Consider the following 17,414-nt stretch of genomic DNA (forward strand, 5'->3'; position numbering starts at 1 on the left):
GGACCCTGGGATATAGTTTCTGGGTCTGCAAGGGGGGCCTTGTAAAGGTGGTGATGAGTATCTGGCACCCTGTAAAATCTGTCCGGTTTGGCAGGGGCTGGGGCAAGAATCTGGAGCGGAGCAAACATCATTGAAAGCATCATCCACCACAGAGAGAACAGGAGGTATAGCTAAGGGCCTGTGCTGTGGGAGGTGCAGAAAGGTCCTAAGTCTTTTTCTGGAGTCTGAAAAATCCTGTTGCTGCCATTGGAACTGTTCTCGCATGGCATGCAAGGTTTCCCCAAAGGAGAATTCTTCTGGTGGGGAAGCAGCTGGAATGGATTCTTCCGCATCAGAATCTTCAAAATTGGAGAAGGGAGCCTCAGGCAGGTCAGTTATGTCTGATTCATCAGCAGAATCATCAGAAGACACTGGCTCAGGGGGCTCTGCCCTAGGTCTCTTCTCTGGGGGCTGAGAGGCCCTGTCTGGGTGAGATTGAGATCCTCTAATTAAAGAAATTAAATCTTCTGCCAAAGAAAGCATTTGAGAACTAGAAGAGGGCCTGGATGTGGGGGGTTTAACAGGCACTGTTTTAGTAGTCTAGGCTGCTTTAGCCCTGGCGAAGGCCTTAATGGACATGGCAGCTGGAGGCCTAGCAGCACCACGTGCTGGGGTAGAGACATCCAAGGGATGGTGTCTGATAAGTCAACCACCGTAGTGGGTAAAATTTCTGAGGTCGATTCAAGAGTAGTAGCAGGGGCCTCAGTTGTAGAATAGGTTCATCTGTACTTTGAGCAGTTTTCGCTTTTTGGGGGTAGTCGGAGGATCCGACGGCATAATGTACGCAAAATCAGAACCGAAAAACTGTTCTGGTTGAAAGAGCACAGGCCGAACAGGCTGCTACGCCGTGGGCTGGGCCTAAACAAGGCAGACAGTAAGAGTGGAAATCTTTATGAGGTATTTGTTTCCCACAGGTTAAACAATTGTTAACTTTTTCTGACATCGGCTGAGGCAAGAAAGAGTCCCCAACGGGTACTTAGCTTTAGAAGTCTTCCGTAGAAGTAATCTCTGGATCCGACCGACCGGCACTAACAGCTTCTGCTTCGGCCGCGCAAGAAAGACTGGGGAAAATGGCGCCGGCTGATGCTTTATACCAAGACCAACAGAGATGACGTCGGATGGAGTGCGACATCAGCCGAAGCCGGACCCGGACTTTGGAATCCGGCCGACTGCAGGGCTGCCTGACGACAGGACAACCCACTTGTTATGACTGCAGATGCATCCATGAAGGACATCACATCCCTGTGAAGCATCCACTTGTGAGCTGGACTGCTCAAGAAGTCTGCCACTAGATTGTGTTCCAAGGGAGTGTAAACTGCCTGAAACATCAATTTGATACTGGATAGCTAAATCTCAGACCTGAAGAGCTATGCTTCACAGATAGGAGTTTGTGCCCCTTTGCTTGTTGATATACTTCATCACTGTGGTATTGTCTGTAAAAACTTTGATGGCCCAGTGATGAAAGAGGGAAAGAATATCCTGTATACCCAAGAAGCAGAGCCCTCATCTCGTTTATACTGATGTGGTCTGACCTCTAATGTGGAGCCCAAAGACCCTGAACCTTGAGGGGGCCACAGGAGATACCATACCCCATTGTCTGAGGCATCTGTAAAGAGCTCCTGAGTTGGAACTGGAGCTTGAAAAAGGAAGCCACAGGTTGAGTGAAAGATGATGAATCCACCACTGAAACTTGAGCTTGAGACAGGGACAGAAAGGTACTGGAAAAGTAAAGGGGGTGGCAATGTTGAAGCCACCCTGGCTTCACGTACCACTGAAGTTTCCTCCTATGCAGCCTGGCAGAAGGGAGCTTGTGGATGGTGGAATCCATGAACCAGAGAACTAAGAAATTCCCCAGCTGTGACAGATGCCACAGGAAGAAGGGATTGGAAAAACGCAATGAGACAGAGGCTTGGGGCAGGCAGAGATGCCAGCCTGGGAACTGCTCTGCAGCCAAGGAAAATATGATCCAGGGAATGTCTCAGAACTGATTTTTGAAGTTTATGGTGAACCCCAGACTGACAGCAAAGTGATAAACTTGAGATCCTGAAACAGAGTGTTGGGGCAGGCGCTTGAATAAGTAGATCTAGATAGGGAAAGATCTGAATTCCTTGGATTTTGCAAAAAAAAAAAAAAAAAAAAAAAAAAACAATGACAGCAGCAAGGTATTTGGTGGATACCCTTGGGGAAGTAGAGAGGCCAAACAGCAAAAAAAAAAAAAAAAAAAAAAATTCATGAAGACAAAATGGATGTGGATGTGAAGGTAGGCACACCTGAGATCCAGAGATACCCGAAAAGCCTGGGATAGAAGAGGGAATAATGTCTGAAGAAATAACAGTTGAAATGAAGGAACCTTGAGAAAGGTGTTCTGCCAGGAAAGATCCATAATTCATCTCCAAGTACCCTCCTTTCATGGGACCAGAACAATTCTGGAGTAAAATCTCTTCCCTACCTGGGCAGAAGCCACAGCTTGAATGGTGCCTTGAGTCAAATCAGGGTGAAGAACCTCTGGGGAATGAGAAAGCTGTTCCTGAGGAGGTTGAGGAATGCCTAAAAAGGAGAAAGGGACTTCCAAGCCATGAAACCTCTCTGACAATGGACAGAACCCAAGAGGCTGAAGTGATCTGTAGCCAATCTGAAAGAGACAGTAACAGATGGAAGGAGAAGGGAACCTGGCTGAGGGCAGAAGGAAACAAACTGTCAAAGAGAACCTGGCTTATCCTGGAAAGCAAATTTCTGGGAGGCAGAGGTCTGAGCAGACTTAGGATGAGGCACACGCCTAAACCCCTTCTTGCCCTTAGGAGGAGGGTGAGCTTGCCTGCAAACAAAAGCAGACAGAGACTTTCTCTGAATTTTGGAATACGAGAAACAAAAACATGTTTCAGTTCTTGCAAGGCTTTACCCTTGTCCATGAGGGACTTTAAAAGTTCAGCTGCAGTAGACCTAAAAAGATTTTTATTATCCAAAGGAGCAACCCAAAAGTTTGGTCATAATGTCATCTGTCAAAGCCAGAAGATGAAGCAAAGAATAACACCTCATAACTGTATCAAAGTCAGCAGCTGTGGAAGAGGCATCAGCTGCATCACACCTTCATTTGGTTGAGTGTTGGGCAACTTCAGAAATACAGCCCAGCAGGGAAAGTGCTGTAAACTTCCTTTCAGAGTTAGGAAGGTCAGAAACTACCTTAGAAACCTAAGAATGTACGGCCAAAACATATCTAGTCATGTGAATCTGGTAGTTGATGGCCCTAAAAGATAAAATGGCAGCAGTGTAAACTTTCTTTCAGAAGGCAATAGCATGGTGGAGGGCAACAACTTGTACTTATCAGAGGAGAATGATACTACAGAAGGGTATTTGTAAAGAAGTTTGCATTCCTCAGGCAAGTCATAGAATCCATATGGATTATCAGGTGCAGCAGGCTGTGAACCAGGGGCTACAGACATTGCACAAAGTATTCAGTAGGGCAGCCAGAACAAGAGGAACAGCAGATGGTTTAGGAGACTCCATCTGTAGGAACTCGTAATATATTTCCTGAATCACAGAGACTTGTGAACAATCCATCATCCTAAATGGAATGGTATCCCCAGAGGGAAATCTGGACTTATGGTGTCTTCCTCCTCTGAACCATAGTCTAAGGGGGAATGGATACGAGAAGAGTAAGCCAAAATTTTTCCCAAGTCCAGGTCCTCATCTGAGTAATCCTATTCCCTAGGCCTTGAGTAGAGTGGAAGACCAGGAAGGGGTAGGCAGGCAGACGCACACACACACACACACACACACACACACACACACACACACACACACACACACACACACACACACACACACACACACACAAACACACACACACACACCTTGAGGAAGTTTCAGGGCCATCAAATCATTCAAAAGACCCAGAGTGTAATCCTGCCATTCATGCTGGGTACCCTTAACAAGGGAAATTTGCTTTGTTTTGTTTCTTCTTCTACAGGACATCCACATGAAACACCCTCCTCCCTAAGATCTGAGGAATCCCAGTCGGTCCTTTGGATATAATTAACCGAGATTCCTCCTCAACGTCAGGCAGACATATTTGAAAAGTATTCCAGGATGTACAAGACACCAGATCCATGCCAGCCTCTGATGAGGTCATGGCAAAGGAATCTGAAGCAAACACTGGGCAGCCCTTTGGGCTCTCACCAGCCTCAAAAGAGATGTCCAGGGGAGGCTGGACAGCAACTAGATCAGACCTTTTTAAGCCTTCTTTTTGGCCAATGGCTGGCTGTCAGGACAAGAGGATTCTGCCATAACAATTCAGCCAATAACTTAAGACATTGGTACTCCAGGTAGATGAATGAGGAGGAGAGATGACCATGAAGAATCTTAGGCACAAATGCTGGCAGATAGAGCAATGTGCATGGTCATGGGAAGCATTCAAACAGAAGAGACACTGATTGTGACGATCTTTATGGGGAATATGCCTTCCACACTGAAATTTTCCATTTCTGGATGACATGAACACAATAACCACAAAAAAATGTGAGAGAAACCTCAATGGGGCACTTATAGCACATAGCTGTTCAGAACAGCATTCAACAATGGTGTTTGGACTGGTGGCAAAGAAATTCCTGATAACTACATCCCTACATCACCGTTATGACCTATGTCATGTGTGGAGAGCATATGTGCGATGTGTGGAATCTGTATGAGCTAAATGCCTTGGTATACTGGCACGACATTGGGCTATCCTTAGCAGGACATCCCTTTGGTGAAGACTACTGCAACAGTGATGTGGAAGAATATGCACTGTTACCTGGGTCAAAAGGGAATCACTACCACAATATTTGGAGTGTCTTTCTGGATCTTTAGAATAAACCTTGGTATCAGTGGAAAAGCATACAGGAACACTCCTGTCCATGGGAATGGAAAGCCATCCATCTTCCAGACCGACATGCAAGGAAGCCTAGAACAGAAATTTCCTTAACAGTGTTTTGAAAGGAGGCAAATGGATCTAGTTGAGGAGTTTCCTACAGTGGATCGACTCTTGAAAGATCCCAGGTGCAATTTCCATTTGTGATGTTTACCTGGTCCTGTTCAGCTTGTCTTCTACAACACTTTGCTCGGATTGATTTGACTTGTCAGGCCTCATACATTCTAACAGTTGTTGCCACCTCTCAGGCCACTAAGGGAAGTTTGCAAAAGATCTGGTACATCTTTATTTACTTACTCCATCTCCATAATAACTTGAAGAGGTTCTGGAGACCACTGATTTAAGGCTTTTAAAGCACTGATTACTGCCAGCATCTCTGACAATGATATGCTTTTGTCAGTCCTGTTTGTTGCATAAACCTTATGTTTTCACCAATTTCAATACAGTCTCCCAAACTAAGTCTGAAGCATCTATTGTAACAGATTGAAAAGGAGGTAGAAAAGAGAGAGGGAAGCCATGGATTGAGCGAGAACTGGTCCACCCACTACACCACCTCCCTTTTCACAAACTCCAACACTGGAATCTAAAACGATAAATGTTTTTGTTGAAGAGACCAGACTGACCTGAAGAACCTCACTTTTTTATGTGAAGTCTGGCCAAGGAAATTGTGGTTCTCATAGAAAGCATAAAATCCCAGAATACTGAGAAATTCCTTGGCAAATACCAGAGACTGGCTGGAAAATCTCAGGAAGATTTTGTACAATTCTTCTTAGTCTAGAGAAAGGGAGGCTCTTCCTAAGGGAAGTATCCAAATGGCATCCCAGAAAAACTACTCTGTGTGAAAGAATGAAAGAAGAGATTTCCAAGTTCACTTGAAACCAAAGATAGAGCTGATGTTTCATGACACCTGTCAAAGAATTCTGACAGTTGGAAAACGTGTTAGCAAATATAAGACCATCATCCACATATAGAAAGATGTGAATGCTTTGAAGTAAGCAATTATTGAAGCTAGACGCATTTTAAATACCACTGGCACAGTAGATAGACCAACATGCATGACAGACAATGGATAGTTTAAACCAGATGCAGAAAATCTTAAAAGATGCTCACCAACATATTCCTATTGGCAAAGATTTCAGATGTTAAGTCTAACTGTAGCATGAAATTGAGTAAAGGAATTAGAGGTAACAGGGTTTGGAGGGACAACATTTTGAACTTTTGGACCTTGACAAAAAGATTGAGAAAGGAAAGGTCTAAGACTAGTATCCAAATTCCCTAATTCTCTGGCACCAGGAAAAACCCCTGAATGAAAACCTTCACTCATTTGATTTGTAAGCACTAGTTCTATGACATAACTTTTACTCCAGAACTGGAGGAAATGGGAACATTTGGTTTACAGGACAAGTAATAATCCACTGAAAAGGATGGCTGACGGCTCCCACTGCCAGCTGTATCTTTGCTGATTTTCAAAAGCCATTTGTCTTAAATAATCAGATGCTGCCAAGGAATATGAAGATCTAGACTGAGGGTAGGAAGGGGAGACCTGGACAGGTAAATAGTAATTTTGACTTTTTTTTTGACAGTTCTTTGTTTTGGACAACTTTCCCTTTCTTTTTAGAGCCTCCTTGCTATATATATATTTTTAATCTCGTTTGTTAGTAACTTGCTGCTTAAATTGCTTTTTGGGGGGGAAAAGTTAAAAAGTCTTTACTATACTTGGAAATGGGGGGGGGTTAGAAATTTTGGGTCACCCACTGAATCAAGTTCCCCTTTTATCAAATCTTTAAAGAACCTCAGCAGAAGGGCCAAACAGAACATCATTAACAATCAAATCAGTCTGTTTTTTGACTAACATCTTCTGGGAAGTCTTGAGAATGTAACCACGCAAATCTGCATATAAATGACCCCGTACCAGCTGTTCTAGAGGAAGCATTAGCAAAATCATAATTTAAAGACCGGTTACATGAGAAGCAGATACAATTAAGGCAATGATTTTTTTTTTTGTTTTGTTTTTTTTTTTATCTTGGACGAGAGTAGTCAACTTTCTCATATTTTCGAAAATATAAAGTTTAATGCTAGCCTGGCAGTTCAAAATTATGAAAGGTAAGGTACCAGAAGAATACATTTTCTTTCCAAATCATTCAATATCTTTCCCATTCTCGTCAAAGGGAATGGAGGAGGCTGACTGTCAAACTGAAAGCGGTTAAAATCTCTACTAAAGCTGATAAAATAGGAGGGACAGCTGTAAACTATTGAATATCCAACTGCAAACCATAATACTTTTGTTGGAAAATACGGATTTCCTTCAATTCCCACTGCAGTACCTCTTATTTTAGCTAAGATCTTGCAAACAGCCAGCTCTTTGGGAAGGGAATCTAGAATAATACTTTTTCTCAGAAACAGTCTTCAGCTTGTGAAGAAATCAGTGAAGAAAAACAGTGCCCCCTTTCTTCTACCTGAGAATCAGGCTCACAGTGAGAGGAAACAATGTTATTTGAAGTAAGTGAAGAAACAGAATTTGAAACATTAAAAGGACAAAGTAAATTCAGTATCAGATTCCTGCAAGTCTTCCCTACCATAAACAGAAGTACCATTCTTAGGTTTCTGCAATCTCTTCCTGACAGACTCCCTTGAATAAGACCAACTCATGGCAATGGCACTAACCCAAGGATCAGACATCCTAGCACAGTTACAAAAGGAGATATGTAGACTGAGCTAAAACCACTCCTTTCCCCAAAACTGACAAAAGTTGCTCTCCCTTACCTGAGGAGGACAACCCTACACTCACAGCGGATGTATAACTCCATTTCAGGGACCAAGAGAAATCAAGGAGTGTTTTGAGTAGTCAAGTCCGGCCACAGTGTCTCTCCCACTGGCAGCTAAGGCAGTGAATGAGCCAGAAAGACTCTGAAATACTCCTTAGAAGTTTTCTTCTTGTGGACAGGGGAAGGAAGAACTGAGGAGACTGGTAACTGACTCATGGTCCAGCTAAGAGAGTCCTGAAAGACAGGGTAGTAGAGCTTGTGAAAGTCAGTAAACCTCCTGATAAGGACTTTGAGGTAAAAATAAATGACAGCCCTCCAGAACACAACACCCAGCCTCCAACATACAAATTCCACAAAAATGCGTGTGTGTTTATGTATGTATAAAGTATCACACAAGCATTTGCATAATAAAACTCCCCATTAGGAATGACATGCCATGAAACAAATGCATCCCAGCGCAAGGATAATACATTCACAAAAAAAAAAGTTTTCCACAGAAAAATAAAATTATGAAAGTCTTTCCTCAAAGGGGCACTTGTTTGACCAGCCTTGAAAGATCAGTAGCCAACTTTAATTCCACAGACAGGAAGTGTACAGTGCATCTTCAGTGGTAAGAAAGCTCAGAAGCTTTTGATGCTCAAATTATGCTTTTATGTTACTTTGCTTGGGCCCCTCCAGCAGTTAGGGTGAGTGTGTAAGGTGCCCTGAAGCTCTGAAAGCTATTCATATCATAGGTAGGATATAACCCAAACAGCTTAGGCTACAGCAACAGTGATCTAATGTTGAGCATCTGACCATCTTTTATTCACATGTACACAGTGTGATGAAAACAAATCCTTTGCTTTGAACATATCCTGGAAATTAGCAATAATGAAGCTAGTGCAATTATGTACAGTTCCAAACTGCACACAAGGAAAAGATAAGAGAAACAGGATATTTTGAATAAAAACTGAATGCCAGGCTGGCGGTACTACTGCTCAATGCTCGGAATCAAACTACACTCCCTGGAAGTTGTCCTCTCCCTGGAGAATGCTGATGTCTGTACAGTTAGAGACATGTTTCAAAGCTGCAGAAAGCACCCCAGCAGTGTAAGGCTATAATGCCCATCACACATTCAAGACCACCCTCTGAAAAGAAAAAAAAAAACGAAAGCAGGTGGTCTTTCCATTTACATAAACAATCACAACTCTAGAATGGTCAAGCACAATGACTCTTTTGAGCCACTCCATGTCCAGCTGACCATAAGTAAACCCCCCCCCCATATCACTAGCTACAGGTCCCCAGCCATGAACCATAAAAAAACACTCTGCATACCTGAAGTTACTAGAATCACTTATCATTCAGCCAAACACACTACTTAAGGGCGATTTTAACTAACCCTCCATAAACTGGGAAACAAATGACCACTAACATAAAGGCTCAGAGATTCCTGGACTTTGTCAATGCAAATGCTCTAAAACAGCTGGTCTGCACTCCAACTAGTGCTCAAATATCCTTGACATACTACTTACAAACAAGGGAGAGTGTTGCAACTCCCTCAGTGTAATGTCCTCATTAGTAAGACTGGATCATAAACAAATGTAACTGTAGAACTATCAAACCCCAAAACCCTAAAAAAATTTTCCAAGGCAAAATTACCTTCACAGGTAATTTTAAAGTTCCCGAAAACATGGAGGCCTATGCAGAAGTATACACAAATGCCTAGTACCACCACTTAAACAACTGCATAAAAATGAAAGTGCCTGACCAAAATAAATCCAGGTCTAGCTGGAAAAGCAAGTCACCCTGGTGGACCCCTGGCATAACTAGACCATACACAAGAAGGAAAAAATTCCTGTCTAGAAGTAATTGGGAGGGTGCACAACAGATAAAATCCCCTCATAACTCTCAACAGGCAAATCAGGGAACTAGTCAAGTCTTCAAAAGCTAAATATAAGACCAAAATAGCCTCCCAAGCAAAGGATAACCACAAAGCATGTTTTAGTTATGTCTAAAATCTTAAGGGAAACAACTTGCTGAGTTGACTGTGGATGGCATTACCTACACCCAAGCCAGAAGTAATAGTAAATCTGTTGGACAATAAATTCAACTCAAATTTCACCCCAGTATCTCTGGTCTCACCCCATGAAATACCCCCGCCATTCCATTCCCAGGGTGCATATTAAACAGCTTGAAACATAACCTAACAGACCCACTCAGATCTATTTTTAACCACAGGCTTTGTCGGCACAAGGGAGGACCATCAATGGACCCAGGAAACTACCAACCCATAAATCTGACTAGCCCTCATATACAAGGCTATGGAAAGGATAATCATGGTCCCAATTAACAACAAAATAGGATGACTCTAGACCTAACCCATTTCAGCTTTGTCAAGGGCAGGTCCTGTCTCCTCAATCTGGTGGACTTCTTTGAGAAGGTCATCAAAGCCATGAATGAGGCTAACACAGCGCATACAGCCTACCTTGACCTGGCCAAGGTATTTGACACAATACCCCAACTCGGGTATTATACATAAACTCACTAAATTGGGTATAAACCTCTAAATAACCAGATGGATGGCCAAATAGCTAACAGATAGGACACATTATTAGAGTAGGTGAGCCCACATCCAGCAATAGGGCAGTCACCAGTGGAGTACCACAGGACTCTGTGCTGGGCCTCCTCCTGTTTTGGATATACCTCTCAGATGTCAATGCAAATGTAAACAGCCTTTGGCTGACAAAGTTTCCTGATGTCTAAAAGTTGGGGGCAATCACTGACTCCCTAAATGATGTTGATATCCTACAGAAAGGTCTGATGCAGACTAATGACTGGTATCACAGCCATGGCCTCAAACTAAATGCGAAGTGGATAGTAAAACCCTTTGGGAAATCAAATACCCCTGCAAATTACAACACTGATAGCACTCCCTAAGGAGTGGACCCATTGGTGAGAGATCTGGGTACTCAATACAGTAATCTAAATTTTGACCACTTGTCCACAGTGGTGAGGAAATCCTTCTATGTGGCTCAGCTTGTAATCAAGGGTAAGGCATCCAGATCCAAGGATGCCATAGTATCACTGCACTCAGCCGTCAAACCAGTAATTAAGTACAGCGCATCCTTTGTCATGTACCTTGCAAAGCACCTGCAACAGTTAGGGTGTCATCAGAGGTTACTCACCAAAAAAAATAGGGTACAGCCAACATGTCATATGCAGACGGATTAAAAGCCCTATCATGGTATTCAGTTTCCTACTGATTACTGAGGGGTGATCTGTGCCTAACCTACAAGGCCGTCTCTGATCGAGCCCTGATGGAAATGTTGCACATTTGCAAAACTAACTGTACAAGAGGGTTCCCCACTTCAAAGATCTGAACATGATCTCTGAAATGAAGAGATCATGCTGGAGAAACAGATATGAAAGACTGTTCCTCATCTGTAATAAGCTTCCTACTCATGTGAAACAGAGCCCTTCTCTGCAATTTGGACCAATGGATGGGAAATTTCAAATTCACTCCTGGAGTGGTGTGCCCACGTGTCTTATGGACAGAGGCAATCTGAAAAAAATTATCAAACCCCCACTTGCTGACCCTTATCTTTCACCTAGGGAGAGAAAATTGGGTAAAATCTGGGTAAAACCGGCTTGGCTTGTAAGGGCTCTTGAGCCATTAGCCCAGTAATCTCCTACGAATCTATGAAAAAAAAAAAAACTGCCCATGGAAAAGGTAAACTGGCCAAGCAGTGGCCAGGTCTAGTATAAGCAGCATTTCATACAAACTATCTGTAATGACACACAGCTGATAAACATACTTCTTACAATGCTGCAATCATTTACTACTTCAGTAAGGGCCTGCACCTCGTCACTGTGAATAATGAAAAACATTCTGCTTGTAAAAGTTCCATTGCAAGCCTGGCTTGTAGATGTCCCTAGGTGCAATCAACATTTAAAAAATCAACAGAAGAGAACAGAAGCTCACACTGTGGTCACATCTCACATGTTAATGTGTACAACAAACTTGGCTATATTGGGAAGTTATTATATCAGCAACTTCCCGGGTAGAACCAGGATATAACCAAAATTCTACATTAAGTCTGTTAATATAATACTACCACTACAGTGCAGTACAAAGCAAAATAAGTACAGGTGTGAGGGATTTCACTAGGATAACATACTAGCTCTTAATGTTATGTTATCACATGGAAGAAAAATACTACCAAAAATATAGGAACCATTTACTATGGGAATCAAAACTGATAAAAAAAAGTGTGTTAACTGCATGATCAAAAGTGCATTGTCCTTTTAGGAATTAAATAACTTGAATAATGTATTATGGGGTCCCCAGAAATCAGTATGTAAACTCAGGAATATTTGAACTTTCTTAAATTCATACTTCCAACAATATTACAAAATGGAAACAGTGATAATCAGAAAACTTAAATGATGCCAAAAGATTTCTATGTACTACTTCCTTTCCCACCATCCATTACTCACCCCATGAATAACTTTAATCACATTCTTTCCTCTCTGTTTCACTGGTCTCAGTCAGTCTAGTGGCAGGGATGGACAGCCTCCTGGAAGGGGCCATACGCTGGACAGCTATGAAAGTTATTTTGGTCATCACTATTGTGCTATCCTTTGCTAGCACACTTCAGTACTAAGGGTTCAAATGTTTTCTACAAGAGTTGGTGAACATTACTCAGGTGGCTCCAATCTGGTGGAATGAATCCAGAACCTCCAGCCACTATGTATAATGTCAGACTGGAAATGTCACTTTACCCGAGAAGTACACAGCTCCTTCTCCTACTCCACGAGCAGTGTCAATCCAATACAGTGTACAAGTGATTTTTTTTTGATAGCATACCAAAATCCTGTGGAAGTCTGACATCTGCCACATTCCCAGAGTATCACCTTAATGGCTCATACATTCTTCTGTGTATGAAATGATATTGCTACACATGTACATCTTGGTAGTCTCGAACATCTCAAATTGTCCTCCTGCTGGAGGACCTACCTCTAAAGTGCTAGTAAAGCAGTGCATCAGGCTGACCCTCATCCCAAAAAGGAAGAGGAAATTTGTGTCAGCTGTTCACACACAGCCTCTTCTGTCTAACTCCTCCAACTGCCCTGGCCACTAGTCAAAACTGGACCATCTTGGTTTCCAGTCGTGGCTTTATTTCGCTGTGCCTTGGAGCTGACTCGCACTGTGTCCAAAGGATAGCAGCAATAATCAATGATGACAGTGCAAGTGATGCAGTACTTACTCAACTGTGCTTCACTTACATAGCAAAGGTGAAACTCCAGCACTTGAGTAAATGCTGCACAACATTTTATAACACCTTATCACTTCTGACACAAGCAAAGTTGCATTTATATAATCAAACCATATTATCCAGTTCATATTTATAAATATTCCACATCACATATATTGTGATAATGTAAGCAACATTACATAAATTATTCAATTTCTGCCTTCTCTTAAACCTCATTCCTCCTACAAACCATTCTCTGCATGTATGTTTCTCAATTTCCATTTTTTCTAGGTGATTTATTCCTACCCATTTCTAGAGATCCCAGTCCTTGTTCTTTTATCTCTGTTACAATATTCACTACTTCAAGTTTAGTTGGTTTAGGCTTTTTTCATTTTCTAGTATTCATCTTTTTGGCAGTCATCAGAATTAAACTTAACAAGGCTTTAATCTATCCAGGCAACTCAAATCCTGTACCCCAACCCAAAATAACAATGTCTTTACTTACACTCATTTGCACTCCCAGTATTCCTGACAGAGTACTCTGTAGCAAATTTTTGAACTCTGACAACTCATTACACTCGCATGTTCCCAGTTACCTCTTTCACACCTCCAACATTTGCCATTTATATGAGGAAAAATTCTTTGTCTGCATGGAGTATAAAAGTATCTATGGAAACGCTTATAGGCAAAAATGCTACATCTTCTACATTGGTTGCATATATTAGAGGCATACACATGCCCTACCAATGCTTCTTTCTGAATTGCATTATCTAATCTCTCTTCTCAATTTTTTCTGACCTCTGAATGATTTCTATAGTTATTGTGCAATACTTTATATGCCCTGGACAAAGGGGGATACTGCCAGCACAGTGATCTGGAATTTTGTAAATAATTATAAGTCATTTGTGAATATCAACATGATTTATAAAAAAAATGCTTGTGTTACAAATGTATTAGAACTGTATATCATGCGTATATCAAACTGGTGGCACACAAATGTGTGTTGAAAAGGTTTTTGCAAAGTGCTGTTTGAACTGTAACCACAGTGTGCCCTACTGGAACAGAACAGAAATGTACATGCACTATTTTAACTGTAAGTGTATATATTTTAACAGTGGAAACTGGAATGCAGGAGGTTAACTTCAGAAAAAAAATGAAACTAAATTACTTTATGGCTACTCCATAAAAGATGGTATTTTCAGTTTCAATGCAGCAAGGAGACACAATGTCAAAAACTAGGGAGCTTTTAGTATTGTCTCTAGGGTGACATAATTACTAGTCTTGAAATATAAAGGAATGCAATTGTTTTATGACTTCTAGCATCTGCCAAAGATCTGAGGTCTATGTATTCTCACAGGTAGATGCTAAATACTGTCAGCTTCCAGCACCGATGGTTTCACCTGGGATAGTCTCAGATGACAAGTAATGATGTCATTCTGCAAGCAATCCCACTGGTAATATTTGAGATATTAATTTCAGAAGGCTCTTAGTGACACAGTGCATTCTGTATTCTGTCTTGGACCTGACAACAGGAAACATTCAAAACACATTGGTCTTGCACTGATGAAGTTACTAGGGAACAGTATAATTCTCTTGGATATAGTCAGGAATACAGCAAAGGTTAGTTCAGATATTTTTCTTTATTTGAGACTGTCCTGAAATGTTTTAAATGTATCTTGTGATTTTGAACTCTGATGTCATTGTGATTAGATACTGAGTATTTTCTTGTTCTTTTATTATTTATTAAATATTTTTAAACCTTTCATTGTGGCTGATCTGTCTGGAGAGATTTATGTTTTGAGAGTACTTGCATATTTATTTGCTGACACTGTGGGCCACTCCTAATAGACTTGGCTCTTGGTCAAACTGCCATTTTTATTGTTATTAATATTACATAATTAGATTGAACACTATTTGTTAAGAGCCTTAAAGTAGCTGACAAGAAGTTGGCTGGCTGCAGTGATAACTACCTTATAGTCTGGGCAAAAGGGAGCATAGCTAGTAAACCTGTGCCAGCCTTTCCCAGGTGTGTGTAAATCAAACCTCAGTGAGTGAGTGAGTGTGTGTGTGTGTGTGAGCTACTTGTTCAGGGACACAAAGCACTAGTTGGACAGAGGTTGCTGAAGGTCTGGTATGGCCACTCAGCTGAGATCTCAACTCTATAGCTGTGCCAGTGGGAAGTCCTATTGGGGGATCTGGAGAAACAGGGAGAAACCCTCAAGGAAAACTGCACTTGACGCAGACAGCTGCAACTGGGAATACTGTGTGTACCTCTCATCCTCCCAGTGTACATACCCCACTGTTGCCAGTGGTGAGGACTGAGAATCCTTGATTACTGGTCCAGGAGTGGGTCGTCACATGCCCTGCTAATTATCCCTTTCTTAGCAGCTTCTGTTCAATTTAAAAACTTAACCAGTGCAGATTTTTCATGTAGGAATCCCTTATTTCTCTTTGCCTATACTCTGATATCAATCCCTGAAAAGGAAGGTACTCAATAGCCTGCAATCCCAATGCTTTCTAGGCCTTTTCTTATTATATTGCCTTTCCTTCTCAAATTATTTGCTCTCAATACCTTGGTTCCTTTGCCATCTTCCTCCAGTAAATTCTAACCCCATCTTGTCTACACTCTCTACCTCTAATTGCAGTCTTCCCTACTGGCAGAGTCTCCTTTCCCCATTCCTGTGTTGGTTTAGTTCACAGTATACTTTCTGCTACTTTATGAGTATATTGTTCTATATTACTGTTATTCTCTAAGGATCTGTGTCCAAAATCCCATTTTTTCCTTATTTCTTGAATTACTTCCCTGCTTCATCAACATCACTTTCCACTTCGAATTGTATAAGAGGCTTAACTGTGCAGCTCTAAAATATCCCTTTAAATCAGGTAACCCGAAACTTCCTTGTTCTGTTGTTTCATAGGTTCATACTAGGCTATCTGCCCTAGGGCATTTATAAGCCTAGCCAGAGTGTGTGTGGCTTTCACCACCCCTTAGGATGAGAATACTATACCCATTAGTTTGCTGTGCCTCATTCCAGCAGTGACACAGAGATGATTCCCGGGGTAAACCTACGATCTCCCATCCACTCGTCAAGATTTCTCTTGAACAGAGTCAGTGAGGGGCTCTGCCTCACATGGACTGGGATTCTGTTCCATAGTGTAGGGAGTCTCTGGGTGATGAATCTGTCCCTCCAGCACGTCCTATTTATATCCGTGTTGAGGTTTAAGTCTCTTGCTCTCGTGGCTCTGGTGGATTTGGATTTTTTGAGGTGGAGCATGTCCATTAATTCCGGGTTGGACATGGCCTTGTATGTCAGACACAGATCACCTCTGAGCAGACGGTATGCGACTGAATAGAGCTGGAGTTTCTTCAGTCGGGCAGCGTATGACATATGTTTGAGCCCCTTTATCCTTTTGGTGAGGAACTTTTGGGGTCTTTCCAACTGCTGCAGGTGTCGGGTAAGGTACATTCCGAATGGGGCATTGTACTCAATCATTGGTCTGATAAGTGAAGAGTACAGGGGTACAATGACCTCTCCTGATCTGGATGTGAATCCCTTCATGATCAGGTGGGCAATGTAGAAGGTCTTCCTAACCACTTTGGCAATGTGAGTGTCAAAAGAGAGGATACTGTCAACTTGGGCCCCCAGGTCCCTGATAACTTCTTCCGTGTTTAATGGATTACCACCCATGTGGTAATTAGGGGTTACCTTGTTTTCCCCAAAGGGTATGACTATACATTTTTTTGGCATTTAGCTTAAGGCCATGGCTCTGGCACCAGTTATCCATTTCTATGAGACCTCTCTGGAGGATGTCTGTGTCTGATGGAGTGTCAATTATGGTGTCCAGTTTGCAGTCATCTGCAAATTTTGTCAGCCACAATCCCCCTATGTTTGCCTGCACTTCAGAAAAATAAATGCCGAACAAGAGGGGGCCCAGGACTGAGCCCTGTGGGACACTGCTCGTGACCGGCTTAGAGTCTGACATGGCACCAGCAACTCTAACCCTGTGGGTTCTGTCCTTGAGCCAGTTTGCAACCCATCTTGTGACATATGGGTTTACATCTAAGCTGGTGAGCTTTTCTATGATGCCCGAGTGGGGTATTGTGTCGAACGCTTTTGCTAGGTCAAGGTAGGCTGTGTGAACTGCCTTACCCTCATCAATGGCCTTAGTGACTGTTTCGAAAAAGTCGACCAAGTTCAAGAGGCAGGATCTGCCCTTGACAAAGCCAAATTGGGTAGGATCCAGTGTCTGTAGGTCCCCAATGTCATTATTTATGAGTTCCATTAAGATCCTCTCCACAGCTTTGCAGACAAGGCTCGTCAAGCTTATGGGGCGGTAATTTCCAGGGTCCGTAGAAGCACCACCTTTGTGGAGTGGGACCACAGTTGCCGTACGCCATTCTTTGGGTACGTATCCTGTAGTAAGGCTAAGATTAAACAGCAGCCTTATGTGTGGGTTTAGTTCCTCATT

This window comes from Protopterus annectens, chromosome 9.part0, assembly GCF_019279795.1.
Source record: "Protopterus annectens isolate FY-2018-M chromosome 9.part0, PAN1.0, whole genome shotgun sequence".
Classification (NCBI taxonomy): Eukaryota; Metazoa; Chordata; order Ceratodontiformes; family Protopteridae; genus Protopterus; species Protopterus annectens.